This window comes from Astatotilapia calliptera, chromosome 12, assembly GCF_964374335.1.
Source record: "Astatotilapia calliptera chromosome 12, fAstCal68.1, whole genome shotgun sequence".
In the NCBI taxonomy this organism is placed as follows: Eukaryota; Metazoa; Chordata; class Actinopteri; order Cichliformes; family Cichlidae; genus Astatotilapia; species Astatotilapia calliptera.
Window position 1 is genome coordinate 31,983,277 of NC_137433.1, and position 27,886 is coordinate 32,011,162.

At 40.5% G+C, this 27,886-nt stretch overlaps 1 long non-coding RNA gene across 2 annotated transcripts; it reads left to right on the forward strand.

Moving 5' to 3' along the window:
• Positions 1-371: 371 nt before the first annotated feature.
• Positions 372-27,539, forward strand: LOC113034095 (uncharacterized). Of its 2 annotated transcripts, XR_013912749.1 has the most exons (3): positions 372-3,541; positions 26,281-26,550; positions 26,705-27,539. It is a non-coding gene; the product is annotated as an uncharacterized LOC113034095 (long non-coding RNA). The 2 variants fall into 2 exon arrangements; XR_013912748.1 differs by having other exon boundaries at positions 26,281-27,539.
• Positions 27,540-27,886: the final 347 nt, after the last annotated feature.

Consider the following 27,886-nt stretch of genomic DNA (forward strand, 5'->3'; position numbering starts at 1 on the left):
AGATAGATGATAGACAATTTAGACACGTTTTTCGGCAGACAAGTTTAGAGAGCTAGAAAGTAACAGGAACCCTAATAACCAAGGCCAGTTGATGCTGGTGGAAGTTAACATACTCGAAAAATGAGGGAAAAAAGTTAATCCTTGTAACAACACCAATACCCTGAGGGATAATCACTCTGCTGGTGTTTCGACAAGCTGATAACACTTCATGCATGGCTTGTTGCTTTGTCAGGAGCGGCCAGCCGGAAGAGTGACACATCTTCTCATTAATGTGAAGAACATATGTGAAAGCACACAGCTGCTAGACACGAGGTCTGGTGCGTGGTCGCCCTCGGCAAAACGCTCCGCTGTTTGTTAGTACAGCTGAGACTGAGCAAGAAGCTTGAGCACTCACTGTGACACTGCAGGGTGAAACACAGAAGTCTTAATTTCTCCATAAAAAGCTGTAAAGACATGCAGAAAAAAAAATTAATTAAAATAAATAAATAAATCATTAAATTTTTCTACTAGCCTCCTTTTTTGTACTCACGAAGGGCTGCTGCTTTACTGAGTGGCACACAAAAACAACTGACTGTCATTCATATTCATTTATTCGTGTGAGTGATCGTTGCTTAATGGCAATCGTATGTCTTTGAACAGTGGGAGGAAATAGTGTGAACATGAGCGTACAATCTCCCATACCCTCGTTTTTTGAGCCACCATGACAACGAAACTCCTAAAAACCATAATTGTAATATTAGCATTTTTCACTCACATTCGGGCAGTCAAACTCTAGATGGCACTGGAGACCCAGTGGAGTGTTTCCCCCCTGTGTTTACGTGTGTGTGCATAGCATGTGTGCGTGTAAATGTGTGTGCATGAAAGCACGTCTGTGTCTGCATCTGTGAGTATGCCTCCCAGATTCAATTATTCATCATTTCCAGTGCAAATATGGTTTGGCTTTTCTATGTCTCTTCTTTTTTTTTCTTTCTTCCAGTTTTGTTTATTATTTATTATGCCGAGACTCACAATGTTTGGGTAGAATAGAAAGCCGGATAGCAATAATGTCACTGCGTGGGTGTTATAATTATGTTCAGATGCAAATACAGGAAAAGGTACTGGCCGAGTGTTGCAGAGTACCCGGTGCTGGCTAGTCGGACACATTTGTTTGCCTTGCGTCGCACAGATAGCCAGCATCTGCAGACTGCATTACTCCACCAATAATCGGCAGACATGATTCTCAAATACCGCATCTGTGTCTATGTTGAAATCTGCCAATATATCACGCAGCATGTTCCCACACTACACCATGGTAGCGACTCATTTTGCTCTCTCCATTCATGTTTTTTCTTTCTGTGAAGGGGGTTTCGCATGTAAAGAATTATTCATAATGACATATTGACTTTGGAAAGAGGCTTCCTATCTATGTAAAATTCATGAGTCACTCAGCACCCATGGTAAATACATTTATTGATCGTCATGCCTTGCCATGGATCTTGAGGACACACTGAACGATTTATGGTGCCTTCCAGCCACAACATGAAAAATGTTGTGGTTGTCCCACTGTTATGAAAATGACTTAGGTTTTTGAGCTGATATTCATAAACATTATACTAATATTTGCAGTGAGCTTTCCAAATTTCTTCAAAATTGTAGCAGGATGTAGGATAGGAGTAATTTAAAAAAAAAAAAAAAAAAAAAACGTTCACAGAGAAGAAAGATGCAAAACACTCAAGAGGTCTCAGCAAGCACCGTTCAGCAATGCTGGAATTTGCACATGAATCCACTGTAACATAATTTAGTCCATATTAAATTATTTTGTGAGTCTCTCACAAATGAAAATCCATCTTCATTAAATATTTAGAACGATTAAACATTTGAAATGTTGTGAACATGGCTGTTTCCTATGGTGAAAAAAAGGTTATATAAACAGGGTTATTAAATAAAAGCAGTCCAGCAATGATGAAAACATGCTTCACAATTGACACCCACGAGCCAACAGCAGGGTGTCAATTAATACTAATCTGTTAGCTTATGAAACTGAGGCTGAAACAGCATTAATAATTAAGCCAGTTATAGTCACAAAGTAACCCTGGATTCACCTTGAATGTTGTTGCTTAAGAATTTTGGAGGTTGGAGGATAGGTTCCCAGTCTAATACAGACAAACAGAAATTCACACTAATATTCACACCTATGACCAGCTTGCTATTGCAAGTTAACCTAACTGTGGGAGGAGTATCCGGAGAGATCCCACAGAAAGGCCCCAGTCAACCGGTGGGTAGCTCTGAGGCAACAGCGCTAACCACTGCACCACTGTGCTACACTTTATGGTTTTACTCTGATATTAATTCAAGTGTGCAACATCGAGTTTTCTGCTTGGTCAAAATTGAAGTTACAGTTACAGTCATGGAGACTGAAACCCAAACTTTCCCAAACATGACTTCTACTTGGGAAATTCTATGAAAATCAGTTGATTCAGTTTTATTTTGGTCCACCACATGGTTCTAATCTAAGCAATGATATTTAGATTCAGATATTTAGATATATAGTCCCTACACATCACACCCGATACTAACCTTGATCTCCACATTTTTTCTCTCAGCTACCATGATGTTATGCTTTTTGGTTTTTAAGTGGGGAAATATCTTCAAATGCTCATAAAATAAATCTGCTAGCAAACTTTAAGGGTCAAGCACAGTGTTACTGTTGCAGCAGTTGAAAAATGGGGCCACTTCACTTGATTGCTTGGTGAATTGTTGGAACTGGGTGGTGTGAATGTGTGAGTGAATGATTGTCTGCCTTCCTGCTTTAGCTTTGTGAATGAAAGCCAACCTGTCCAAGGTGCACTGCATCTCTTTGCCAATGTCAGCTGGGATACGTTCCATCTAAAACCCACATGCCTTCAAAATAAATGGATTTGGGAGATTTGCAATGATTTCTTCCAAAAATCCAAACATAAGAGCTATTTATTGGTTGACATGCTGTACAAAAAAGCTCATTTTATGCAAACCATACTGTGGTAGATAGGGTTAGGATGATTCAAAGCACCCCAATACTGGCTACTCTCTTTATTAATCAGCTTGTACATATACTTATTATGAACTTATTCTGGATATATGGATGTCATTTATAGCGAAAAGAGAAACACTTTCCTTAGTCCAAGCCCTGGATTTTGATTTGTTCACATTTAAAAGTTTCTATTTCTTGTAAAGTTTTTGTGCTATTTTGGAAACTCTTAAGGGCAACATAAAATACTTCTTTTGGAATCTGTCCTCAGGTGCCTGAAAAACTTGAGTTATCCCTTTTTATAAAATTCTTTAACAGGCTGTGTATAGACACATACACAAGCATGATAACTAAGTCGACTGCTGAATCGTCTGAAGAGATAAGGTGTCAAAGGTTCTAATCTGCCAACTCAAGGCAAAGTAAAGCAAACCCTTTGCTGTTTTTTTTTTTTCGATCGCTCATGCAACTCTCTGCTTGCTGGCAGGCAGATACATGACCCGGCCAAAGCCGTGGGGAAGGAGAGAGGCAGAGAAGATGGCAACCAGCCAAGGAAATGTAAGTTCCTGTTTTTTTTGGTCATGGTTGGCATTGCTACATGGAGGCTTGAGATAAGATGGGAGCCAGGATTTTTGCTTAAGACTAGAAGAGGGAGGGATTGCGAGAGACATATACTGGAGAGGCAGAGTTAAAGGAAAAGGGGAGGAGACAGAGGAAGATAAGAGAAGAAGAAACAGAAGAAGGGGAAGAGAGCCCATGCTTAAGCAACAAAACAAGACGGGAGAGATAGATTTAGAGGGAAGAGCAGATAAAGCGGAGGGATGGGACTGTTGGGATGTAGAAAGAGGCCGAGTGAGAGGAAAGAAAAAAATCCAAACGCAGAATGTTTAAGCTGACTGCTTTGTTCAAAAACAGAAGGATTTTGACGAAAGATGTGATCCCCCTGCACTTTCAGATCTTCTGCTATTTTCACTTACATCAAGTTCATATATTTGCACCTTACACTATCAGGTAATGATAAATATTTATCAAAAATAATTCCAGTTTTAGTAGAATTTGGAAAAAACAAAAATCGATATGTCTGGATGTATATCAGTTTATCAATCAAACCACCCTCCTTTAGAATTAATTTTTAAATAGACCAATGGAAATTAATGTGCATTTTCTTTACTAATGCATCTTGTTTATGGAATGACAATAAAGAAAATTAAGAGAGAGCTGAGGACAAGGTTCCACTCCTGGCAGACTCTATGAAGCCAGTGGGACAGATAATTGCAGTGACGATTAGATGCAATGTCTTACTGTGGAAGCTCCCAGTGAGGCTCTCTGGGAAGGAAGGTTTACTTTGAATGATGCTCATTAGAAAATCATGCAAAGAGAAAAAAATTCAAGCACTAACCAGATTTTTTCCCCCTTGGAAATCTCAGTTTTGTTCTCGGAATAACTAAATTCTAGAGAAAAAGTATTAAAGCCTCAGAGGTGGTTGGAATACAAAGAAGAGAACCATTGTATTGAGGTTTGAAATATGTCATCTTGTTGTCCTAAGAGAGTTCAGCCTGTATTGGTAACTGTGAGTGCTGTCTGCCAGAGACTGAAACAAGAGAAAAGAGTTTGTTCCTCCCTGTTATCATAGTTAATGGAGCAGCTCCAGGCTGTACATCGATGTGACAATGCAGATTAGAGTTTCAGCACTCTGGTTTTGAAGCTTTGGAGGAAAGTTTTTCTACAACTCTGCATGAACTTTCCAGGGCCAATAGAATAACACACATGAATTTTCAAAATGAGTCTCTCTTCCATTTCAGAAGGCTCCAGCGTGGGGTGAAAAAAAATCTTTATAATGTTATCTGGGTGTGCGAAGTAACAACGCTGCTGAAGAAGATTGAGAAATCCCTTGACAGTATTTTGCAGTTCCTCTGACAGTCATCAGTGTACCCTGAGACTATAGTAATGCTGTTGACATCCTATACTGACACTGTCACATGAGTTGCAGTGCTGACAGGAAATGTCATTTGCTCCTGCCGAGCCTCTCTTTGGGTCAGGGCATCTTTAGTATGTCTGTCACAAGAGGAAAATTACAGTGGCCAATTGGCATAGAAGAGATACGTTTTCTGCACATGTTTGCTATTTTTTTTACTCACATCATGATTGTCCGGGGTTGCAGGATTGGAGCCTGAATGTTGACTCTGAGATTAAATAAAAGCCAACCCTTTATTATAGCTTGTACAAAATCCACAGAATGCAGAAGTCTATAGAAAAATTAAAACAGTATACAAAGCAGCCTTCAACACATTACGAGGAAAACAGTGGAAAAGGACAACAGATACTGGAACAAGGAACACAAGCAAACTATGGCTTTAACTACACTCAGACACAGAGGGCAATCAGGCACAGATGGAAACATATTGGTAACACAAGTGAACATAGTCCAGATAATGAGACATGGAAGGAAGTAAAGGTGAACACGAAACATAAGCGACAAGATAACTACGAAAATAAAACAGGAAACCCAGAACAAGAGAACATGTAACACAGACACGGAGACAGTAAGACATAGGGAACACAGAGGAGACACGATAAACTGAAACTCGAGGAATCAAATATAAATAAAACTATATCCACGAACAGAAACTAGGTTGTAAACGGTGGCAAAACCAAGATGAAGAAAACCTGAGAGTAACATCGTCACAAACAGGAAGTGTCTGCTAGGTGTAAAAGAATGCAAGCTCAAAAATCCAAAAACAATTAAAAAACAGAAAAGATAAAGGCCAAACTCAAAATGTTGGGCTGAAAACCCAGAACCACAATAATGATTAATGTCAAAATGATGACTTTAATAGGAGTGGTTTCACAGGTGAACAAGACACTCTGTCTGGACTGCCTTTTAAAAATCATATCTATCCTATTCAGTTTAATCAGTCTACTGTTATTTGCCTTTATCCTTTATTTGTATCCTCATATAATCTAATTTATTTTTAGATTATTGATAAGAGCAGTCAAAGCTAATAAAAATCAAAGTAATCAGCTAAGGCAACCAGGTCCACTTATTGAAATTGACTACTGTCTGTTGCGGCTGATTCTAATCTCGACTGTCAACAACAAATGCCCTGCCCGTCTCCATCTTGAGTGCTTAAATTAAGTGACTAAACCTTTCTGTGGCTGTAGTAACACGATGTTATCGTCCTCTTTCCTTTCAGATGGGATGAATGGAGCATAATCTTGTTTTTGCCTTATTAGGGGAAAAAAGTGTCAGTTTCTACTCCATAACTCCATATTTGTTACTCACAGAGCAAATAATATCACGGATTGAAACGTTGTTAACTTTGCCTGTGATTTATCATTTACGACACACTTGTCAGGCATTGTGCTGTCGTGTGTTTTTTTGTATGTCAGTGTGGACAAGCACAGATTGATGCTTAGGTAAGAGCCCCAGGCAAACTGAAGCTTCCATTGAACATCGTGTCATGTCTGCCCATCTTTCCTTCCCCACCTGTCTATCCATCCCGCGTCATCCTCATTTCTTCTTAATTTGCATAATTGCTGGAAAAAACTGTAAAATACTGCATTGTGTTGCATTATTATAAGTAATGTGATATCACTGTAACACACCCAGCCCTAATATCCTGCAAATACTGAATGTTATTCAGTTTAACATTATAATAGATGATTTAATTGATCACTGACTACAATTACATACACACAATAATGACTATTATCAACCCTGGAAAGCAATAGTATAATTAAGCTGTTAACATAATCCTCCACACTGACAGCTGCCTGTAATAATCCTGTGCATGTGAGTGAAGTGTGTAGCTTGTGAGAGAGCGGCAGGAATTCGAGTTTTGTGAAATAGAAAGGACACAAATGGGTTCTGATCCTGCCGCTATCAAATTTTACCCCCAAAATAATTACGGGGATGACTTGCAGGAGAACAAAGGCTTCTATTTTCTGTGACTTTCTATCAGAGCTGTTCTGACACCATGTCTACCTTCCTTACTTCTGGTTAACTTCCACCTGCACTGCATTTACACTTGTCCAAATTGAACCACAGCCACATTTTTTTGTTGCAACATCTGCAATATATGCCATGTGACTCTGCTAACCATCTGGACCTGCCTAGCAACATGGGAATGAACACCTGTACAACATCATGAAATTCAGCTCTCACAGTGTTTTTGCTGAGACTGTTAGAGAGCTATTAGCTTGATTCAACTCAAAGTTGGGCTAAAGTAGATTTCTTCACATTAAAACATGCATTTGTAATTTTGCATTAACACAACAAGAAATTAAAGAACACGTTTATCAAGCGTATGCACCATTCCTCATCTTATTATTCATTTGTAAGCTGTATGTGAACTGTAAAAGGAGCTACACAGTCCTGACTCAAATGACAATTATCCTCCAATTCTGTAACTCTACTCTGTTAGTGTCTTTGTTTTTTGGCTTGTCCTTACATTACCTTTTTGTGCACGCCAGCTGTCTTCTTATTACCTTCATTCTGATTCTTTGAAGTCCCTTGCATGAACACTCAGCACCTGGTTTAAGCTGCATGAGCAGGGGGCTAGGGGGCAAGGAGGTCTGCAGTCTGGAGGCCTGTCACGGACCTTTCTGGCAGTGTGGAGAGGGAGCAAAGTGAGTGAGTGCCATGCAGCTGCTTCCAGGATCACTGACTCTATGACTGTTGGCGTAGAGTGAACAGCCTGTTGTGGGAGTAGATTTCCTCTGTGTCTGGGGGTTTTCTCTGTCTCTGCTTTTCTTTCTTTCTTTTGTCTGAGCTGGGTAATGAGCACTGCTGGCGAGAGAGACAGTCAATGCAATTGTGTGCGTGCATGTGTCTCTCTGAGCGATTGGTGATTGCCTGAATATAAATTGGATGTGCTCATTCACCTAAATCAAGGCCACATGCTTGGACCCACAGTCAAGTGCTATGGGTGCAATGAAGCGTTGTACTGTATCTGCCACTCAGCTTAGGAAATAAAGCCAGCCACTTTCCCTGGCCTACATGAAATACTCGGGGTAACCTTCAAAGACTGTTGTTGTAAACTGACTTCATGACTGACCTGATTCTTAAAGGTTTTGTTATTTTCATGTGGACTTTATTTTTCTCATGAAAGGAAAGCTGGCATTTTTCTTACAGTTGGCCTAATTTCCTGCACATATACAATTAAATATAAGGTTATTCACGAGGTTTTATGATTTTGCTTGTAAGTGTAATTGTTGGTGCAGCTTTGTGCACTATATGTGTATGTGTGGGTGTGTGTGTGTGTGTCAGAGAGAGAGAGAAAGAGTGAAAGCCTGGGTTAACAAAGACAAAGCTAATTCAAAGAAAGCTTGGATATGCTGAGCTTGCTTTGTAGTACACACCTCAAGTGGGTTTCTAAGGCTTGACGAAGTCTAGGACTAAGCCCAAACCATCTGGGGCTGAGGGCAGGGCGTGCAAATGTAGGCCAAGAAAAAGAAAGCCACTTTCATTTTAAGTCAGCATTAATTTTGATCCCATGCTCATATTGGTACTGAGGTTTTTCACAGCACATTTTGAGCACATTGCTCAAGAGCTGTCCACCATATCAGACCTGATACAACCACTGATTGCTGTTTTAAGATGTGTATTCCCTGACTAGTTAGTTCCTGGAGGTTGTTGTTTCTCACGCTGTAAACTCTGATGTAAAGACAGTGATGCACCAAAAGCCTGATGATTACTTCGGCTTCTAGCAAATTGCACACTTGCTAACTACATGGCTGAGCGGTAGTAAAAGTTTATAAAGTGCAAAGAAAATTGGAAATGGAGAAGGGCTACCTTCAAAGAAAAAATGTGCGTCAGTATTGCAGTTAAAATGCTTCAAAATATGTGCACGTTTTACTCTGAAGTCACGGTTTGGATATTCAGTTTATTCAGTACAGAGTAGCTGGCCAGTAATTGTAGACAAGTCTGTCACTTCCTTTCTAACTATGAGAACTGCTTTTGACGACAGGTTGGGGAATACACATTGTTCCCCAGGTGGTTCCTGAATGGCTGCAGATTAATCTATTGGTCTATTTGACTGGGACCTTATTTACCAGATTTCTAACTGTCACTGTGATTTTCATATGTCTAAAAATGGTGGACAAGTTTATGTCACATGATTAATAGACATGTGTCTGCAAAGCCTCAGTAGTTTAACAACTGTATCTTGCTGCCCACATCCAGACATAAATATAACAAGCAAACTCCACCAAGGAAGCTCACAGTCTGGGGAGTATTTACTTTTGAGGGAATAGTGTTGTATTTTGTATATATTCATTTTGTTTTCTTTCTTAATTCATTGCAGAATTAAAATAAATGAAAAACATTCATTTTGAGTATAACAATTATGTATTTATTAATATAGTAGACATTAGCAATAATTTCACTATTTAGTAAATTTGTTTAAATGCTTAATAGTAAAGTGAAAAATGTTCAGAAGTTTATTTTGTATTCAGATATATTTACATCTTTATAACCTTCTACTGCAATGTACATAAAGTCATAATAAAGTGAAGCAATAGCAATAAGAAACATTGTTTTAAATAGCTCTGTCTGGCATTATTATCACTTTGATCTTCAGAATAATCTATTGACCTTAAAGGAGAGGTCAGAGGTCAAATAAAATTTTTAATCTTTATACTGTACTCTGTATATTTTCAACATATACACCACACTTGTAAGAATCATAGTTTTTAAATTTACATTTTTTGTCCATTTTAAAACCAATAAATTATTAAGTTGACCTTGAGAACCTCGTTGGACATATGCCAAAATTAAATGGATTGTTTATATCACTGCACTCTATAATCTTACAAAGTTTTATCAGAATTCTTTCAAAACTTTTTGAGCTACTGTGTTTACAGTCCCAATGACACGCACACACGCAAACGCTACTGAAAGCAAAACCTCCGTGGCAAAGGTAATAAATGCCTGTCAAGATCACTTCTCTTGGTAGTTCCTGATGTCTCCAGGAACATATGATGACACATAAACAAGCATATATTTCACAGGGTGAAAACAGCACTAACCCCGCTGTCCAGTGAAGTATGCATGGCTTTCCAGTCGACAGTCTCTGCCAACTTCCTGCTGACCCTCAATCGATCCATTTATTGGAGAAAATCTGATTTCACTCCTTTGCTAGTTTTAATATAAAACATGATGTGGAACTTGTCAGCAATTATGAAATACAGAAAAAGGGCCAGGAAACATTGCAAGACTAAGTAATTTGACACTGACTTTAAAATCATGTATTGAGAAGCTGTGTAACCATTTGCTCTTCTGTGTCAAACCGAATCAGCTTCTGTAAATGGCGATGGTATGGTTACTTTGAATAATACATTACTACATGTTCTGTTTACTAATAATGTGCAGTGACTACAAAGTGGTGCCAAAATGATAAAAGATAAGAAGATCTCCACAACAGCAGCACTGTAACCATTTTGCATAAAAATAGCATTTTATTTCTTATGTCTCCTCTGAACATTTCTTTTGAAATAAATCATGTCAGAAATATTAAAAGCCGTGTAGGAGTTTTTGCATATCTCAGCACATTTGAGCTTTTTGTGGCATGGTTAAATATTGGACTGAATGCATAATACAGGCACAAAGTGGGGAAAGATATGAATCCATCGTGTCTTTCTGTCCCTCCTTCAGTTTTTTATTTTTCATTCTTTATTTTTTTAACCTCTGGCCAACTGGTGTTGGCGCGATATGGCAGCCTCGCTTCTGTCAGTCTGCCCCAGGGCAGCTGTGGCCACAACTGTAGCTGCCTCCACCAGTGTATGAATGTGAGAGTGAATGAATAGTGGTATTGTAAAGCGCTTTGGGTGCCTTGAAAAGCGCTATACAAATCCAATCCATTATTATTATTATCATTAACTGATATATTATGTACCAGTGGAGCTGAAGAAAGACAATGATAATTCATGTATATTATCAGTTATAGTGTCATTTTAGGGTATATTTTAGCTTATATTTATTAAAAGCTTGAACTAATCAATGTCAAGACAGTGATCAGTGTTTAATAGTAACTTCTATTATGGAAAATGTATGAAATCTACACTGATCAGACTAAAACAAAGACTAAAAATACACAAACATATGTGGAAATGCTAAAACAATCTATTTAAGGTGTACACATCATCTACTCTGTACAAAAAAGACACTTATTCCACTTAATATATGCTCATTTAGCTTTTAAAATCAGATTTGTTTAAACTACATGCAAAGTGGCAAAATGTAAGGCAAAAAAGCCAACTACTGCTTAGTCATACATATATATTCATGTCACTGATGTAAAACAAATCACAATAATTACTTTAATCTTAATAATTTATTAATCACTAAGACATATAAGGTAAAACGACTCTTTGATACTTTATTACCTTTTTATTTAATAGTTCTGACTGATTGATCACAAGATAGGGAGCGTTCGGATGCAGCCACTGAAATACTGTCTCAGGTTCACGGCTTTGAAACAGCTCAAATGACACTCTGAACTTGTGTTCTGTCTTTCATTACTCTTTGCATTGTGGCCTGGTGTACCATTTTCAAAAGGGCAAAGAGAGAAGGAGTGAGAGCTGACCTATGCTGTAGGCCAGCTGCTTGTAAATAGACACACTGCTGTTGTCCTTCAGTAGAGAGACTTTCTCACTAGTGTAATTCATCTACGCTGTTCTCTGATTTACGAAGTGTCGCTTGCAGACAGTCAGGGTGGTGCCTTTATCTCTACCTTGTCTGGGTAAATGAATTCCAAATGGCACGCTGCCCAGTTATTTGTCAGTGCATTTGTTATCGCTGACAACCACAACCCCCCTTTAAACAAATATAAATCTGTGGAAAACAATTGCTGAGCAAGATGCAGCGTAACCTTTTGAAATATCACGCTGGCCATCAGTTTCCGTAGCAGATCATTTCCCCCCCTACACACGAAACATGAAAGTAATGGCTGCACGAGTTGTCTTAGGAACTATTCTCCGCTGCTTTGTTTTCTAAAGTCAGTAACTGGAATTATGACAGGATAAGTATGCTAGTATCGTTAGACCGCGGGAGCTGCTCAGGGGTCCAATGACAAGTAGTGTAGCTACAGCAATAACAGTAGTACATCTGAGATGCCGCTTCCATACAACACATGCAGACATGTGATGGAAGAACATTTGTTATGCAGAAGATTGAAGTTGAAACTAGTCTGTGGAAAAGCACATTTTATTTAGAGGCTGTGAAAAAGAGAAGAAATGACAAGTGAATTTTCATACGCACTCTTGAGTATAGTTACACGGGGGTTGGCAGGGGGATGAGCTGCCTGCATGTCTGTAATTGCTTGCTGGTTCATAGCGAGGACGTAATAAAGTGAAAAATGCTCGCAGGGTGTAAAACAAAACAAGAAAATCTCTTACAGCTAGCTGAGACTTCCACTGACAGACTAACACGAGTCTGATTCTTTACAAAAGAATCCCCAAACATTTCATAATTGATGCCAAAGCGATCCCATAAATTCAGAGATTGAATCTCACTGACTTGGCTAATACCTTCACTTTTTCTAGTTTTACAAAGGTTCCATACATTATTATAACATTTGCTGCAGCATCCTGGTTTACATTAAATACTGAAACTAGCATTGGAGACCATGAACCCATGAAGAAAGGGTTTACTGAGGTAATAAATTTGAGTGAGAAGTTGTCTGAGTTACTTTGCAAACCAAAGGAATCATAGCCTGCTTATCATTTACTTCACTTTTCAGACACAGTGGCTAATTCTATCTTTTATATATCATCTGTTGTATCATCGGCCCTCTCTCATTCATAAGTTAAGCTTTATTGCTAGTGGTATGAACATTTACAGTGGGGCAAAAAAGTATTTAGTCAGCCACCGATTGTGCAAGTTCCCCCACCTAAAATGATGACAGAGGTCAGTAATTTGCACCAGAGGTACACTTCAACTGTGAGAGACAGAATGTGAAAAAAAAATCCATGAATTCACATGGTAGGATTTGTAAAGAATTTATTCGTAAATCAGGGTGGAAAATAAGTATTTGGTCAATAACAAAAATACAACTCAATACTTTGTAACAAAACCTTTGTTGGCAATAACAGAGGTCAAACGTTTACTATAGGTCTTTACCAGGTTTGCACACACAGTAGCTGGTATTTTGGCCCATTCCTCCATGCAGATCTTCTCGAGAGCAGTGATGTTTTGGGGCTGTCGCCGAGCAACACTGACTTTCAACTCCCGCCACAGATTTTCTATGGGGTTGAGGTCTGGAGACTGGCTAGGCCACTCCAGGACTTTCAAATGCTTCTTACGGAGCCACTCCTTTGTTGCCCGGGCGGTGTGTTTTGGATCATTGTCATGTTGGAAGACCCAGCCTCGTTTCATCTTCAAAGTTCTCACTGATGGAAGGAGGTTTTGGCTCAAAATCTCACGATACATGGCCCCATTCATTCTGTCCTTAACACGGATCAGTCGTCCTGTCCCCTTGGCAGAAAAACAGCCCCATAGCATGATGTTTCCACCCCCATGCTTCACAGTAGGTATGGTGTTCTTGGGATGCAACTCAGTATTCTTCTTCCTCCAAACACGACGAGTTGAGTTTATACCAAAAAGTTCTACTTTGGTTTCATCTGACCACATGACATTCTCCCAATCCTCTGCTGTATCATCCATGTGCTCTCTGGCAAACTTCAGACGGGCCTGGACATGCACTGGCTTCAGCAGCGGAACACGTCTGGCACTGCAGGATTTGATTCCCTGCCGTTGTAGTGTGTTACTGATGGTGACCTTTGTTACTTTGGTCCCAGCTCTCTGCAGGTCATTCACCAGGTCCCCCCGTGTGGTTCTGGGATCTTTGCTCACCGTTCTCATGATCATTTTGACCCCACGAGATGAGATCTTGCGTGGAGCCCCAGATCGAGGGAGATTATCAGTGGTCTTGTATGTCTTCCATTTTCTGATGATTGCTCCCACAGTTGATTTTTTCACACCAAGCTGCTTGCCTATTGTAGATTCACTCTTCCCAGTCTGGTGCAGGTCTACAATACTTTTCCTGGTGTCCTTCGAAAGCTCTTTGGTCTTGGCCATGGCGGAGTTTGGAGTCTGACTGTTTGAGGCTGTGGACAGGTGTCTTTTATACAGATGATGAGTTCAAACAGGTGCCATTCATACAGGTAACGAGTGGGGGACAGAAAAGCTTCTTACAAAAGACGTTACAGGTCTGTGAGAGCCAGAGATTTTCCATGTTTGAGGTGACCAAATACTTATTTTCCACCCTAATTTACAAATAAATTCTTTACAAATCCTACCATGTGGATTCATGGATTTTTTTTTCACATTCTGTCTCTCACAGTTGAAGTGTACCTCTGGTGCAAATTACTGACCTCTGTCATCATTTTAAGTGGGGGAACTTGCACAATCGGTGGCTGACTAAATACTTTTTTGCCCCACTGTAGATGCTGTGTTTGTCATCGTGGATTGTTATCTTGCTCAGATACCCCTGCATAACATGTTGTGTTTACTTGAAAATATCTAGATGAGTCATCCTGGAAAATAGTTATGGTTAAAATAGGCTGAGGTTAGAGGTTTAAGTTAATGTCAAGGTTAGTGTTCACCTCTGCACAAATATTAACAAACAGTAAGCAGAGACATGCCTTAAAATATTATGTGAAAAACAAAACAGAAAATGCAAAGTATTAACATGTAAGATGACTCGAACCTGGTGTGTTACTTTTGTGCCACACCATGATACAGAATATTTTTTTCTCACCAAGCTTCAGGTCTCTGTTAAAATGACTACATTCAGCCTCTGCAACACTGGAAAATCATGTAGAATAAAAGTCCTACTTGCAACGGATTTTCAATTTATTAGTGCCACTTTAGCGACCATTTGTTGTTGATCCGTCATCAAGAATGACAATATGCTGGATATTCTTGAAATGAGCAGCTGCAGGATTTAATAACAAATGCTGACAGGTCAGCACACCCCACGTTCTCACAAATATATCCAGGTAAATATAAACAGAGAGGAGATAAAGCAGCCTAAGCCCTTAAGAAGAACACTTCAGGGGGTGAGAGGAGGTGGAACTAATCTTACGGTGAGGGTGGGCTGGGGGAGCTGAGTGCAAGGGAACATCATTCATGGGTGGACACAGATGACACAGAGATGTGAGGACAGCAGAGGCCGTGAGACAGGTTTGCAGATAACAGTGCGGCGGCAGATGCCGCTATGTTTGCTTTTGCTATCATGCCACTCTTTAAAGCCATATGCTGCAGCGTTGTGCTTTCTTGGTTGTTGCATCATACCAAATCCTAGAGATGGAAGTTAGTGATCAAACACAACAACATCAATGGCACATTCACCCAAAGCTAGGACTGCCTTGATGTGCGGAGTATAAGCTGTAACATCTTATATAAGCAACAATTCTCTCCCCCCCATCCACTCATCATTATCAAAGAATCTGAATTCTGTCTATTTAAAAATGCAAAAGAACAGAAAATAGCTCAGACTGATTGATGGGACCTCACTGAAACAGACACAATTAGACGTAATTAAATCTCGCAAAGCCTATGCTGTTTGCCAATTGCTCATTGGGAGATGACTCTGTTTGCCAAGGGGCTTTGGTAATGTTGCACAAAACTCTTAGTCAAACAAAAGAAAGCCCTAATCCCTCTCTTCTTATATAGTGGGCTATTCATCCGAATTCCATTTCTGACTCAAACAGATTTTATTTACAGCAAAACCAAATGGCAGAAACAAACTGACTGCAGAGCAGGGATGATAAATAATTCAGCAACTTCTTGATAGGCATTTATCAGTTTTTTTCAACAGCCCCCATTCTCCTTGGGTCATCTCCAGCCTTATTAGTGCTATTGTTGAATTTCAGGATTCATTCTGCCCCGTGAGGATACACCTTGACCTTGCCTAATGTGCAAAAAAACAGAGCTGACTTCCAGCATTTTTTGACCGGGGTATTTGGACATTCATGTATTCATCTCCAGAGGAGTCCAGATGCTGAGATACTGTTTTTTTCTTCTTCTTTTTTGTGAAAACGGCCTCATGCCGGGAACAGACAGTGACTGGCTGGTGCTCAGTCTAATCCAAGGCAACTAAAAAGAGTAAACAAGCTGAGACATGGGGTACTTCTAGCAATACCACTCAAAATACAACAGGCGGCAAAGCTGAAACTAAGAGCTGAACTGAGAGGTTCAAAGCTTTTTTGAGGTCTCCTTAGGTCAAGCTTTTCTCTAAAACTGTGATGTTTTGCCTCAATATATCAAATGTTTACACTTTAGCTATGGTGCTGTAACCCAATGCTCTTCAACCCGAGGGATGTTCATGTGGCGGTGGGGAGCGGGGATGTGAGTTTTGAAATTGCTCACCGTCTTTTACTGCCATTAGTTCTACTTCATCCTTTATTTCTTGTCAGTTTTAAGCAAAGCCTGTGTTCAATTATCCAATTACTCAACGGGTACCTTTACTCCACTGCTTCCATTTGTGCCTTTGTACTTTTTGTTTAGCATTCTAGCTGTTTCTTGTATCTCCTGTGTATGACCTTCAAAATTTTTGACTGTTGCTTTTACTGATCCATGTAAATTTCAGCATCATTGGAGTTTTGGACTGCTTTGAATCTGCCTTATTATCATGATATCTTGTGGACCAAGCTGTTAAGATTGAGAAAAATAAAATAAAATAATATAAATAGAAAATAATGAGTTTAAAGAGTGTGTGAAAACACTAGGTGTCAAATGAACAGAGAAGTCTTAAATTAACAAAAATAACCCTACGTAATGTAGTATTTGATGAAAACTATTTATTAAAAATATTGATTATAATGGATACCAAGTGACAGCTGTAACGTGTCTGGCTTGAAATAAAGGTAAAGACAAATAACTGCTATGATTTGCCTGCCTCACTGACAATTAAAATGTGGATTCTTATACCAGTGAGGTCATCCTTGTCTCCCATGCACTTGAGACTTGAGGCAATGATCTAAATCTCTTCTGTCAATGAAGATCAAACTCACTCTGAGAATATTTGTGGCTCTCTGGATTGGTTTTTAACCTCTGGTCCTGGAGAGGAGCATTTATTCCAAACAAACCCTCCAAGCTGTCTTCTCTGGCACTCCCGGAAACTGCCACCACTAATCAGAATGTAAGTACTGTGTGGATGGGCACACTTCCTACCGAGCCTGTTGATGCAGACCAAGTGGCCGGATGTGATATAGAGACGTGGACAAAGTCTGCCTACATGTCCTTGACTGTCAGCACGTGCTGTCTCTGTGAAATCACATTTTTCTTTGTGGCCACTATAAAAAAGCAAAAAAAAACAAAAAAAAAAAACCCCAAACCCCCAGGTTTTTAATAGATGTAAATAAGGCAACATAGACAGAGGCAACACTGAACAATCTCCATATTTAAAACATGTCTGGTAATTATCCAGCTATCCCTCAGGCTATAATCAATCAAACAGGCTCATTGAATTGCAAGTGAACGCTAGACTTATTCCTCTTCCCCTGCAAGAATGCAATTCTTGTTTCATGTATTAAGGAAGACTATATTTACCATATGAAACTTAAACATTCACACTTAGCTCATTTCAAAGCTGGCCCAGAGTACCTCAGACCTGTTTAGAACGCAAACTATAGTTGATGCCAATTTTGTGGGAGAAAATTAAAGCAAGCCTTTCGCACAAATTAAAGTTAGGTTCCAATGTTGATTGTATTTTAACTTAACAAGGCCAAGGCTTTCAGATAGCCAGGCAATTTCATTAAGTCTGTTTTTGAACAGAATGGAAATGGAGGAGCCGGTCTTTAACACTCGGCCCTCATAATTGACTGAAATAGAGCTGAACGTTTAAGAATTGTCCCTTGGCCCCCACAGACCAAATATCGCTGTGCAATGCCTAGTAATTAAGAAACACTGATTGCCGTTTTAATGACTTCCTTCCAGTGCTCAATATATTGGCACTGAGCAAGGGACGCCGTGTCTCTCTCAGTGTGTGTGCGTGCATGAATGCGTGTGCAGGTCCGAGTATAAAACGGCTATTTTGACAGACTCTCTGGGGAGTCGAGGTGTCATTCTCAACCCATTATCAAACCGGATCCTTTTCATTCCCAGTGTCCACACCTCTCACTCACGGCACACACACACACACAACCACACACACAGTGATCCACAGATGTAAAGTGAAACCATTTTACCAAGGCTATTACGATGACCGGTTATTGATAAAAACATTAAGAATGAACAAGTGTCTTACCGGCGTATGGTAATCACTCTCAGTCTTCTCAATTACTGTGCTTACTTTTATTTGACACAACTTGTGTAAAATCTGAAACCTGAAAATATGTGACTCTCCAACTTAGACACCCCTGGGTGCTGAGCCAGTGCAACTTTCAGATGCAACACCAGCGTGTCTGATAATTGCTGTCAGACTGGCAACATCACTTTTCTAAGGTAGCAGGAAACTAATAGTGTTACTCCTAGAAACTGAGAGAGGTAACCTAAATTCAGCACTTTGCTTTAGCTTTGTTGGGTATTTTTTCTTTTACATTCGGGCACTTAGTTTCAACAATTTGCAACAAAAGTTCTTTGTACTTGGTATTACACAAAATAGTCCAAGAAAGCCTCTTAGTTTAAAATAGCTGGGGTACAGAAGAAAAAAAAAAGAGGTATCAGCAAACAGACTTTGTTTGCAGTGCTGTCTACTGGCAAAACCAATGATGCCATGCATGAACAGAAAAAAGTGCAAACAATACAGAAAATCTGACTATACTCACCAAAAATCAGTCTACAGCATATCACAAAAAAAAAAATCACATAAATTCCATTTGTTTTTCAAAGAAATCAGTATGTTTAGATGTTTTAACTCAACAACACCATTTAATATAAACTGGACGAACATAGACACATTAAAAGCTAAAAGAAACGCCTGAATAACTGGAGTTTTGTTTGCAATTCACAGTTACAAGTCTTAGATCACAGTGGCACAAGAGAAATGCAGTAAAGTGTGCTACTAGCACAAACCCATCAGATTAAATGACCATAAAATGTACTGATGGGGGTGTTTATGCAGACAGAAATGTTATTTTCGCTTTGATTAATGCTTAAGATATGCAATCTGAGTTTCCCACCATTGTCAGGCACTTCTGTTGACATGTAACATATGAAAAATGTAAAGTACTTTCTCCCCTCTCGAGCTGACCCATCTGTGCGTTGGAATATTCAAATGTGACATTTTGGTTGCTAAATATAATGCTGTGCTGATGTTTAACCACGCTTTGCTAGAAATTGTGTTAATTGCCTCAAATCAATACCTTTCCAATGCCCTTGCAAGACTTTTTACCTTTTTACTCACTTTCCTCACACATTTGAAAAAGGATGTTTTTGCGATGAAATCATTAGACACCCACCGTGAATTCTAAAAGAAAAAAAAGATGATCTAAAAACACGCACATAGTCTGAGTGGAGACTTAATGGGGCTTTAAATAACTACTGTACTTCTTTGCTTTCCAACATCTGGTAACACAGAGGTGGAACATTGCACCTCTCTTGTTGTAACCGTGCTGTCAACAGAGCAGCTGCGCCTCAAACCTCACCAGTTTCAAGTGATATTTACTCATACTGCAGAAAACTGTGCCAACAGTCCTGAGACAGATTGTGTTCTTCTTTGCTTGGTACATTACATTAGCCTTGATGAGCGAGTTAGTGGGGAGCTTTAGTGGAGTAGGCACCGGTGGGATCAGGAGCAATTCGCAAGAATTATCAACCACTGTTTTACTTTCATTATCACACCTCTGTCGCTAGTGTATTGCGTGCTGCTCAGTGGTCCTGGCTTATTCAAATAAATATGCAGCTGAGGTAGATGATGCTGGAGCTCTGCTGAAAATTAACTGCCTCCCGTAGTCTGCAGTCTAACCTAATCACAGAGTATAATGCAGTGTGCCGTGTCGTTCGTCAACTCCCCAATGGGGGTCGTTCTTAGTGGAGAATAGTTTGGATTTCTAATACAGGGTTTAGGAGCGAGAGTGTATTATAGGCCTCAATATTTGAAATTATGTTAAACAGCTACAGAAAAAAGTGTTAAGATAAAATAGAATTAAATATTTGAGAGGTCAGAATATCTAAACATCTATCCATACTGTTGTATTAATCACTATTGCAAATGCTCACAAATAGGCAAGGCAAGGCAAGTTTATTTATATAGCACAATTCAACAACAAGGTGATTCAAAGTGCTTTATAGAGACATTAAAAAACAAAAACAATATCCATCCATCCATCCATCCTCATCCGCTTTATCCGAGGCCGGGTCGCGGGGGCAGCAGCCTAAGCAAAGAGGCCCAGACCTCCCTCTCCCCAGCCACCTCCTCCAGCTCACCCAGGAGGCGCCCAGGGGGCATCCTTGTCAGATGCCCGAACCACCTCAGCTGGCTCCTTTCGATGTGGAGCAGCAGCTGCTCTACTCTGAGCCCCTCCCGGATGGCCGAACTTCTCACCCTATCTCTAAGGGAGAGGCCAGCCACCCTTCGGAGGAAGCTCATTTCTGCCGCTTGTATCCGCGATCTCGTTCTTTCGGTCACTACCCACAGCTCGTGGCCATAGGTGAGGGTAGGGACGTAGATCGACCGGTAAATTGAGAGCTTCGCTTTTACACTCAGCTCCCTCTTCACCACGATGGACCGGTGCAGCATCTGCATTACTGCAGCTGCAGCCCCAATCCGTCTGTCGATCTCCGGCTCCCTTCTCCCATCACTCGCAAACAAGACCCCGAGATACTTGAACTCCTCCACTTGGGGCAGGAACTCATCCCCGACCCGGAGTGGGCACTCCACCCTTTTCCGGCTGAGAACCATGGCCTCAGATTTGGAGGCCATGGTTCCCGCAGGCCCACCACCCGCAGGAGGCAGGTGTGCCGGGTGGCGGCCAGGAGCGGAGGCCCTGGCGGACTGACCCCCGGCTGCCAAGACTGGCAATAGGGACATGGAATGTCACCTCTCTGGTGGGGAAGGAGCCTGAGTTAGTGCGTGAGGTTGGAGTTAGTGCTGGAAGGTGCTCCACCTGGAGACTCTGTTGTCCTGCTGGGAGACTTCAATGCTCACGTGGGTAACGACAGCGAGACCTGGAGGGGCGTGATTGGGAACGGCCTCCCTGATCTGAACCCGAGCGGTGCTTTGTTATTGGACTTCTGTGCACAGTTTGGCCATAACGAACACCCTGTTCGAACATAAGAGTGTCCATAAGTGCACGTGGCACCAGGACGCTCTAGGCCGTAGGTCGATGATCGATTTTGTAATCGTATCACCAGACCTGCGACCATATGTTCTGGACACTCGGGTAAAGAGAGGGGCTGAGCTGTCAACTGATCACCACCTGGTGGTGAGTTGGATCAGGTGGCGGGGGAGGACGCTGGACAGACCTGGTGCACCTAAAGGCGTAGTGAGGGTGTGCTGGGAACGTCTAGCAGAGGCCCCAGTCCGCGAGATCTTCAACGCACAAAAACAATAAAAAGCATGATTTAAAATTGATAAAAAAACAGTAGATAAAATCAGTAGTTAAAATATAAGTTTTGAAATTTAATCTTAAAAGTGTGGATTTGGTGCTTTATTCAAATGCAGCTGAGAATAGGTGAGTCTTCAACCTGGATTTAAATAAACTGAGTGTTTCAGCTGATCTGAGGCTTTCTGGGAGTTTGTTCCAGATATAAGGAGCATAAAAGCTGAATGCAGCTTCTCCGTGTCTGGTTCTGACTCTGGGAACTGATAAAAGACCGGATCCAGATGACCTGAGAGATCTGGAAGGTTCATACTAGAAGACTAATGTTTCCTACTACTGAATTTAAACAGAAAATATAGTAAACGTAAACATTTGTTCAGGAAATGATTTAGACTTACTAAAAGCAAAGTAAATAAGAGAAGTCTGACAGTTCTGCAGAGGTCAGGGCTACTAAACCTGAGGATCTCTACTGTATGTAGATAATTTAACTCTGTGTGTGACAGCTCACCCATCTCAGTGGAAGAGGTAAATTGTGATTAATGGTTTGTCCCTGAACCATCTCCTCTGTGTAAGAAATAATGGACTAAATAATTAACAAAGTAACCACTGTTGTGACACATGCCTAAAGCACACACAGCAGCAGGAGGATCCTAGAAAGCTGTAGTGATTCTGTAACGTAGATCCTCAGTGGAAAGTGAAATAAAGTTGGAATGAAAATGGCACAGTTAAGATATTTCAAAAATGTGGAAAACAAGCAGGAAAACACACTGAGCAGTTACACAAAATGTTGTCTTTATTGCACAATAGCATTCTTGGGTTTCAAAAATGAACTTGCTTTAGAAGATTTATTCATTTATTATATTCTTAATAAATTAAGAAAGCTTTGAGAAGACTTCAGTCACTGAAGAAACGTGTGCTTGTTTTTTATGCAGTAAATGAATATATAACAAATACAGACGCCACATAATTTGAAAAGTCTACATTTTGAGTTTTTTTCTGAGACAGGCAGGTGTAACAAACAGTTTTCGAATTCAGTCAGAGATTTGGTCGCCGAGTCAGAACTATGATCAAACAGTAGGAGTTTGGGTACACAGATGAGGAGATGACTTACTTGCACCATTTCTTTTGTAGTCTTGCAGTAATATCATCATTAGTGTTAGAGGTTATTTGCCCCCGAGTCAAACAAAGGCAAACTCCTTAAGAACACTCTCTTCGCTTCACATAACAGCAAACTAAGATGACAGAACAACATACCCGACTGCTGGAGTGTTGCTTCCCTTAAGCAAAGTTTGCACTGAACTCCATTCATCTGAGTTGCATGCTTGAAAGGATTCCTTGCAATGAGATCTATTAGGACAGGTTAGCATCACAGTCAAAGTACTTTTCAGTCCCCTGGAGTGAGAGTCATTATGCTGTATCGCCACTAATTCAAGTATCCTCGATCAGTGCTAAGAAAGACGTTGCTTATTTTGGAGCAGCACATTCCTCGAGGCTAGCTCAAAGTGTAATTTGCCAGGATCTTAACAGGATTCTCCTCGGCTATCTGTGAATTCTCAGGGGAGCCAGACATCTTTTGAGCCTGATCTATTTCTTTATAATGTCTGCATTTTTCTTAGTGGCCATGACTCACTGGAATTAAACAAGACCAACCTCTGCAACACTTGTGCGCCATTTATCTGGGTCACACTGATAAGCTCAATCTGCTCTTCATTTCAGAATGGAGAAACTGGAAATTAGTTATGTGCTGTGAACACAGCAAATGAAAATATACAATGAATCCGACAGCTTATGCCGACTAGTGGTAAAGCGAGCACATGACAAATCATGAACACCTAGTCTTTGCTTTAGTTTTCTTACCGTTTTAAGATTCCATTCACTCCTGTAATGCACCACATGGAGGAAAAGCTCACAACTGCACTGGCTGATGTGAGTGCCCTTTCAGGGGAAGCCTCTAGAGGTATTCATTTTTCACACCAGCATTACGCTGCTACCTAATCCAATATTAGCAAATTGGATGACTAATGATTCATATTGGAAGTAATTGAAAATCAGTACTTTCTTGCACCTTTTTCTCAAAATCTAATTAGCAAACCTTTCATATCAAGAACTGAACAAATATCTCCCCCTCTCCCAACTCTCCCCCCAAAAAAGGAAAAAAAAAAACCCTCAGTCTTAGTGGGCAGTTTTTAAATATTCCATCTTCTCCAACTTTGGAACACATATGCACTAAAAATCACACATTTTCAACACTGCATGCATCGGGACAACGTGAATACAAGCAGAGTGGGAGAAAGGATAAAAGGAAAGGGAGGATAAAGGGAGGTAAAGGAAGAGACGGAGAAAAGGAGAGCAAAGCAAGAACAAACACCAGGGTAGAGACTGCGGCACAAGATTCTCCTGAGGGAGCCACAGAGATGGGTTGGAAGACAAATCAGGGCCACAGAGGTGATTTTGCAGCTGCACTTCTTCTTTCTCTGCCTTACCTTGTTCTGCCATCTCTCCTTTAGAATGCTATATTCCAGCTAGACTGGTTGTGACTGGAATTACCAGAACCTGCTTGTTTATCTACACAATCACTATTCATGGCATACCTAGAACCCTGGGTGTGCGGCAACTTTATTCCTGTATATCTTGATGAAGGGCAGAGTCACTCAGCCTTGATGCATTTGTCACAAAGCTGATCGAACAATGACATCAAGCTGTGCTGGATAAATTGGAATCCTACTGGGTCTAAGCTGGAGACCAGCTCACACACTGTCTGGAAAAAAATACTCAACCTCACAACTAGGCTGATATCTCATTAAGTTATGTCCATCATGAGCCTATTCTGAGAGCAATAGTTAGACTCACTTTCTACTAAAAATACACATTATTACCTCGGGGAATAGGGAATGTGGTGCCTCACAGAATTTAAAAAAAAAATGTAAAAATGTGCTTGAGAAGTGAATTTGATTAAAGGTGAACTCCTACTAGTTAATCTATCCTGATGCCACCACAAGAGGAATTAAATGGTTCACTCTAAGGTGTCCTCTCAGACTGCAGAGCATGATATGCTGCAGTTGTCAGTAATCAGAACAGAAGCTGGTGATGCAGGGGAAAAAAAGGGAATGGAGGGAAACAATAAGATGGAAGACGCTGTTAGAAAAAGCTTATTGACCTTGAGTAATGTTGATCAGGTCATTTTTAAAAACTGGCGTGGCGCACCTCAGACAGGAGTTTCTTAAATACGATGCTGCCGCCGCTAAGCTCACAGTAACAGTGTTTGTATAAATCTCAGTTTGGATGTCACCGTGAATCTTTGTGGGCGTGTCCCAACGTTGCTTTACGGCTGCTGAATTCTTAATTGCAACTTCTGCCCTCCTTTTTCGCAGGGTATGATACATGACTAGCAAGAAGCAGAGCTGAGGCGTCCGCATCAACAACAAAGGCGACATCGAGTCAAAGAAGTTGCATCATTTTGAAGCCTTTGTTTAAAAACCAGTCTGATCATATGTGCTGTGGTTTTTTTGTTTTTTTGTTTACTGGGAGGGGGGGTTAAAGCGTGGGAGGGCCTTAGCTCCCAGCACAAGTTAAAAGGGTGAGGAAGGCATGGAAAAGACGAGAGAGCAGGCATAGCGAAGAAAAGGCTTTCACTGGTGCAGAATCAGGGAAGGATACCGGCCCTTAGGGAGATATGGTAGTGCCGCAATGACATTTTTAGGGCAGCTGCAAGAGTTGCAGATGAGTATCAGATGTTATCCATTACTGCCTGGGAAACATTATTAAAAAACCAAAACATACAACAACAACAAAGGGCTATGTATAAATAAGAAGGAGAAAAACAAAGCAAAGATTTTTGAATAATAAAATACTGGATATAAATACACGCAAATAACTTGCTTTTACGAGGCTGTTTACTGTGTATCAGGATGTGGTATGCAGACCGCCCTGCAATGATGTTTATGATGCACATTTATGACTGAAAATACATTTGTTAATAAGAATCGGGCAGTATTTAAAAGTACATATTTATCACTTAATGTTAATGCAGTGTAAGATGTTTCTTTTTCTTGTCTCGTTGCTTTTATGACCCCCTCAATATTCCCGAGGCATGCTTTCTTGCATGAATAAACTATAGAGGTGAATGAGCAAAGATTTTCGTTGCACCGTGCTGTTAAAAGTTGAAAATGAATGCACTGCCAGAAAGCCTGTCTTGTTTATGTGATGCATGCTCTTTTACCCTCAAAATCACACTACCTCCTTTGCTGCTTTCACCTCTGTGCAGCATGAACTGATTTTGTACTCTCATCTGTGCTATCATTTATATGTTTTTCTGGACTGTGAGTCCTATTTCCACATTTTTATATGCACAAGTGCTAAGTGTTGACCTGCTAATCACTGGAAATTCAGGCGAACTTATCACAAAAATGGCATATGTGTGAGTTACACAGATTAATATTTTCCATCCCTCTGACTGAGGCGGCTCAAATAGTTTCATACTCAGTCACCAATACAGAGATTTGGCATAGGAGTATCAGTGTAATATTCATGCTCAAACATGAACTTTAATGAAGTCAAAAACCTTGTGGGAGAGGGAAAAAAAGTACCGTTTCTGTTAAGAAAGGCAACTAATTCTCTCATCTTCTTCTGACATACTTTGACTTCAATCCCTTGCTTTGTCATTGCAATTTCACTAAATTTCTGACTTTGTTCCGCAGGCAACTGACTCAAACAACTACTTTTACTGTTCAGATGAGCAATAGTTGTGTGAAGTGAGATTGGGCTCCTCAGCATGACCATTTTTTGTCCCTTGGCTCTTGGACCCCTTGTAGGTCGCCAGGAAAAGCAGAAGATATGAGCACGGTGACGATGGACAGTTTTAATACACCAGCACATGCCCTTTGGGGAGTCAAGTGGTTGCCCCTGCAGATATTATGGGTGGCGAAATGAAGCACATCCATTTCCTACAGCCTGAAGGATGACATGTGGCAACTGGGGCCTCTGATGGGATTTAGTTGTTGCCCTTTTTGTTGTACAAATTCCCAGTGATTAACAGAACAAAATGAATGTGCGAATCCCAATCCCCTTCGTGCTCGTGAGCTGTGAGTATCAATTTCATCCTTACAGTCACTGTGACTTTGATTATTCTTGCTTACAGCACATCGGATGATACAATAACGAGAGAGTGCTGCTATTAAACTGAAATAATGGTTGCTATAGGAGAGTCGTTATGACTGCAACTGTTTGTCATTTCAGATTGCTGCTCAACAGAGAGGACTGCGAGTTGGGCAGGTAACTGATAAAAATGATTAGCTAGAGGACTGGCAGCAAACATCAGCGGAAATGCAGAGAGTGCACTTCACATTCATAATGTGATTTTCTCAAAACTGCTTCCCCGTCCAAAGGCTGATCCTTGTCAGGCTTAGAAGAAAAATGTGAACGCACACATGTTGCCATGCAAAAAACCCAATGCCACACACACTCACACACGCACGCATATAAAACTCGTTGGGACTGCATTTAGAGCATTTGGTTAAATACAGCCTTTTCCTATTGCAGCGGCTGTCTCCCCCAGGATAAGATGATGCATAATCAACGCCCTGCTGTGGTTCACAGCCATCACATTGCAACTGCTCCTCCTGCGGCAGTGGTTTCCTTGCTCCAACACTCAAGAGGCAGAAGAAACAGTACACAGATGTATCCAATTAACACCTGCTCCAGTGGTTCACCGCCTTTATTTTGGTTTGCATATTCCATCTCGAAGTCTCGTCTGCAAATTGCCAACACCTCTTCTAGTTCTGCAGACTCACCGCTGAAGAGTTCTTGGATCTCAGCAGATTTGGGTTAGACATGGGAGGAAAGAGTGCTGTGTTGCATCATGGGTCCACGTGGGCTTTAGAATAAATACAGAAGGTGAATAGAGACCTTTATTGTGGACTCTCCTAGGTGTTAATTTTAGTATAATCTTTGTGATATAATGTTTTTTATTTGTAATATGCTGTTCCGACTACACTGAAATGTACCTGCATGTATTCGATGTGGTCCATTTTGAATCAAGCTACTTATTCGTAAAGATCAAACTTGTTTCTCACTGTTGTCTGCTTCTCTTTACATCAACCTTCTCCTTTAATAAGAGAAATCAATAACATTCACCTCATTAGTGCACTTCATAAAAACGGCATCACATTCTCAGTAGACTGTTTGCCTTCGCAGTTCTTGTTAGATTAAAAAAAATATTCTCACATCAAACTAAAAGAAGGCAATTTTTTCTTTGAATGCGTCTCAGGTGAACAGACAAGTAAGTAAATGATGCAGGCTTTGTAGCTACATCGGGGATCATTTGCATCACGTTGCCCCTCGTGCCCCGCTATGTCACAGTGGCTTTGGCGCATTGGTGGATGCAGTGCCTTTAATAACAGCAAACCTTTTAGCACAGCA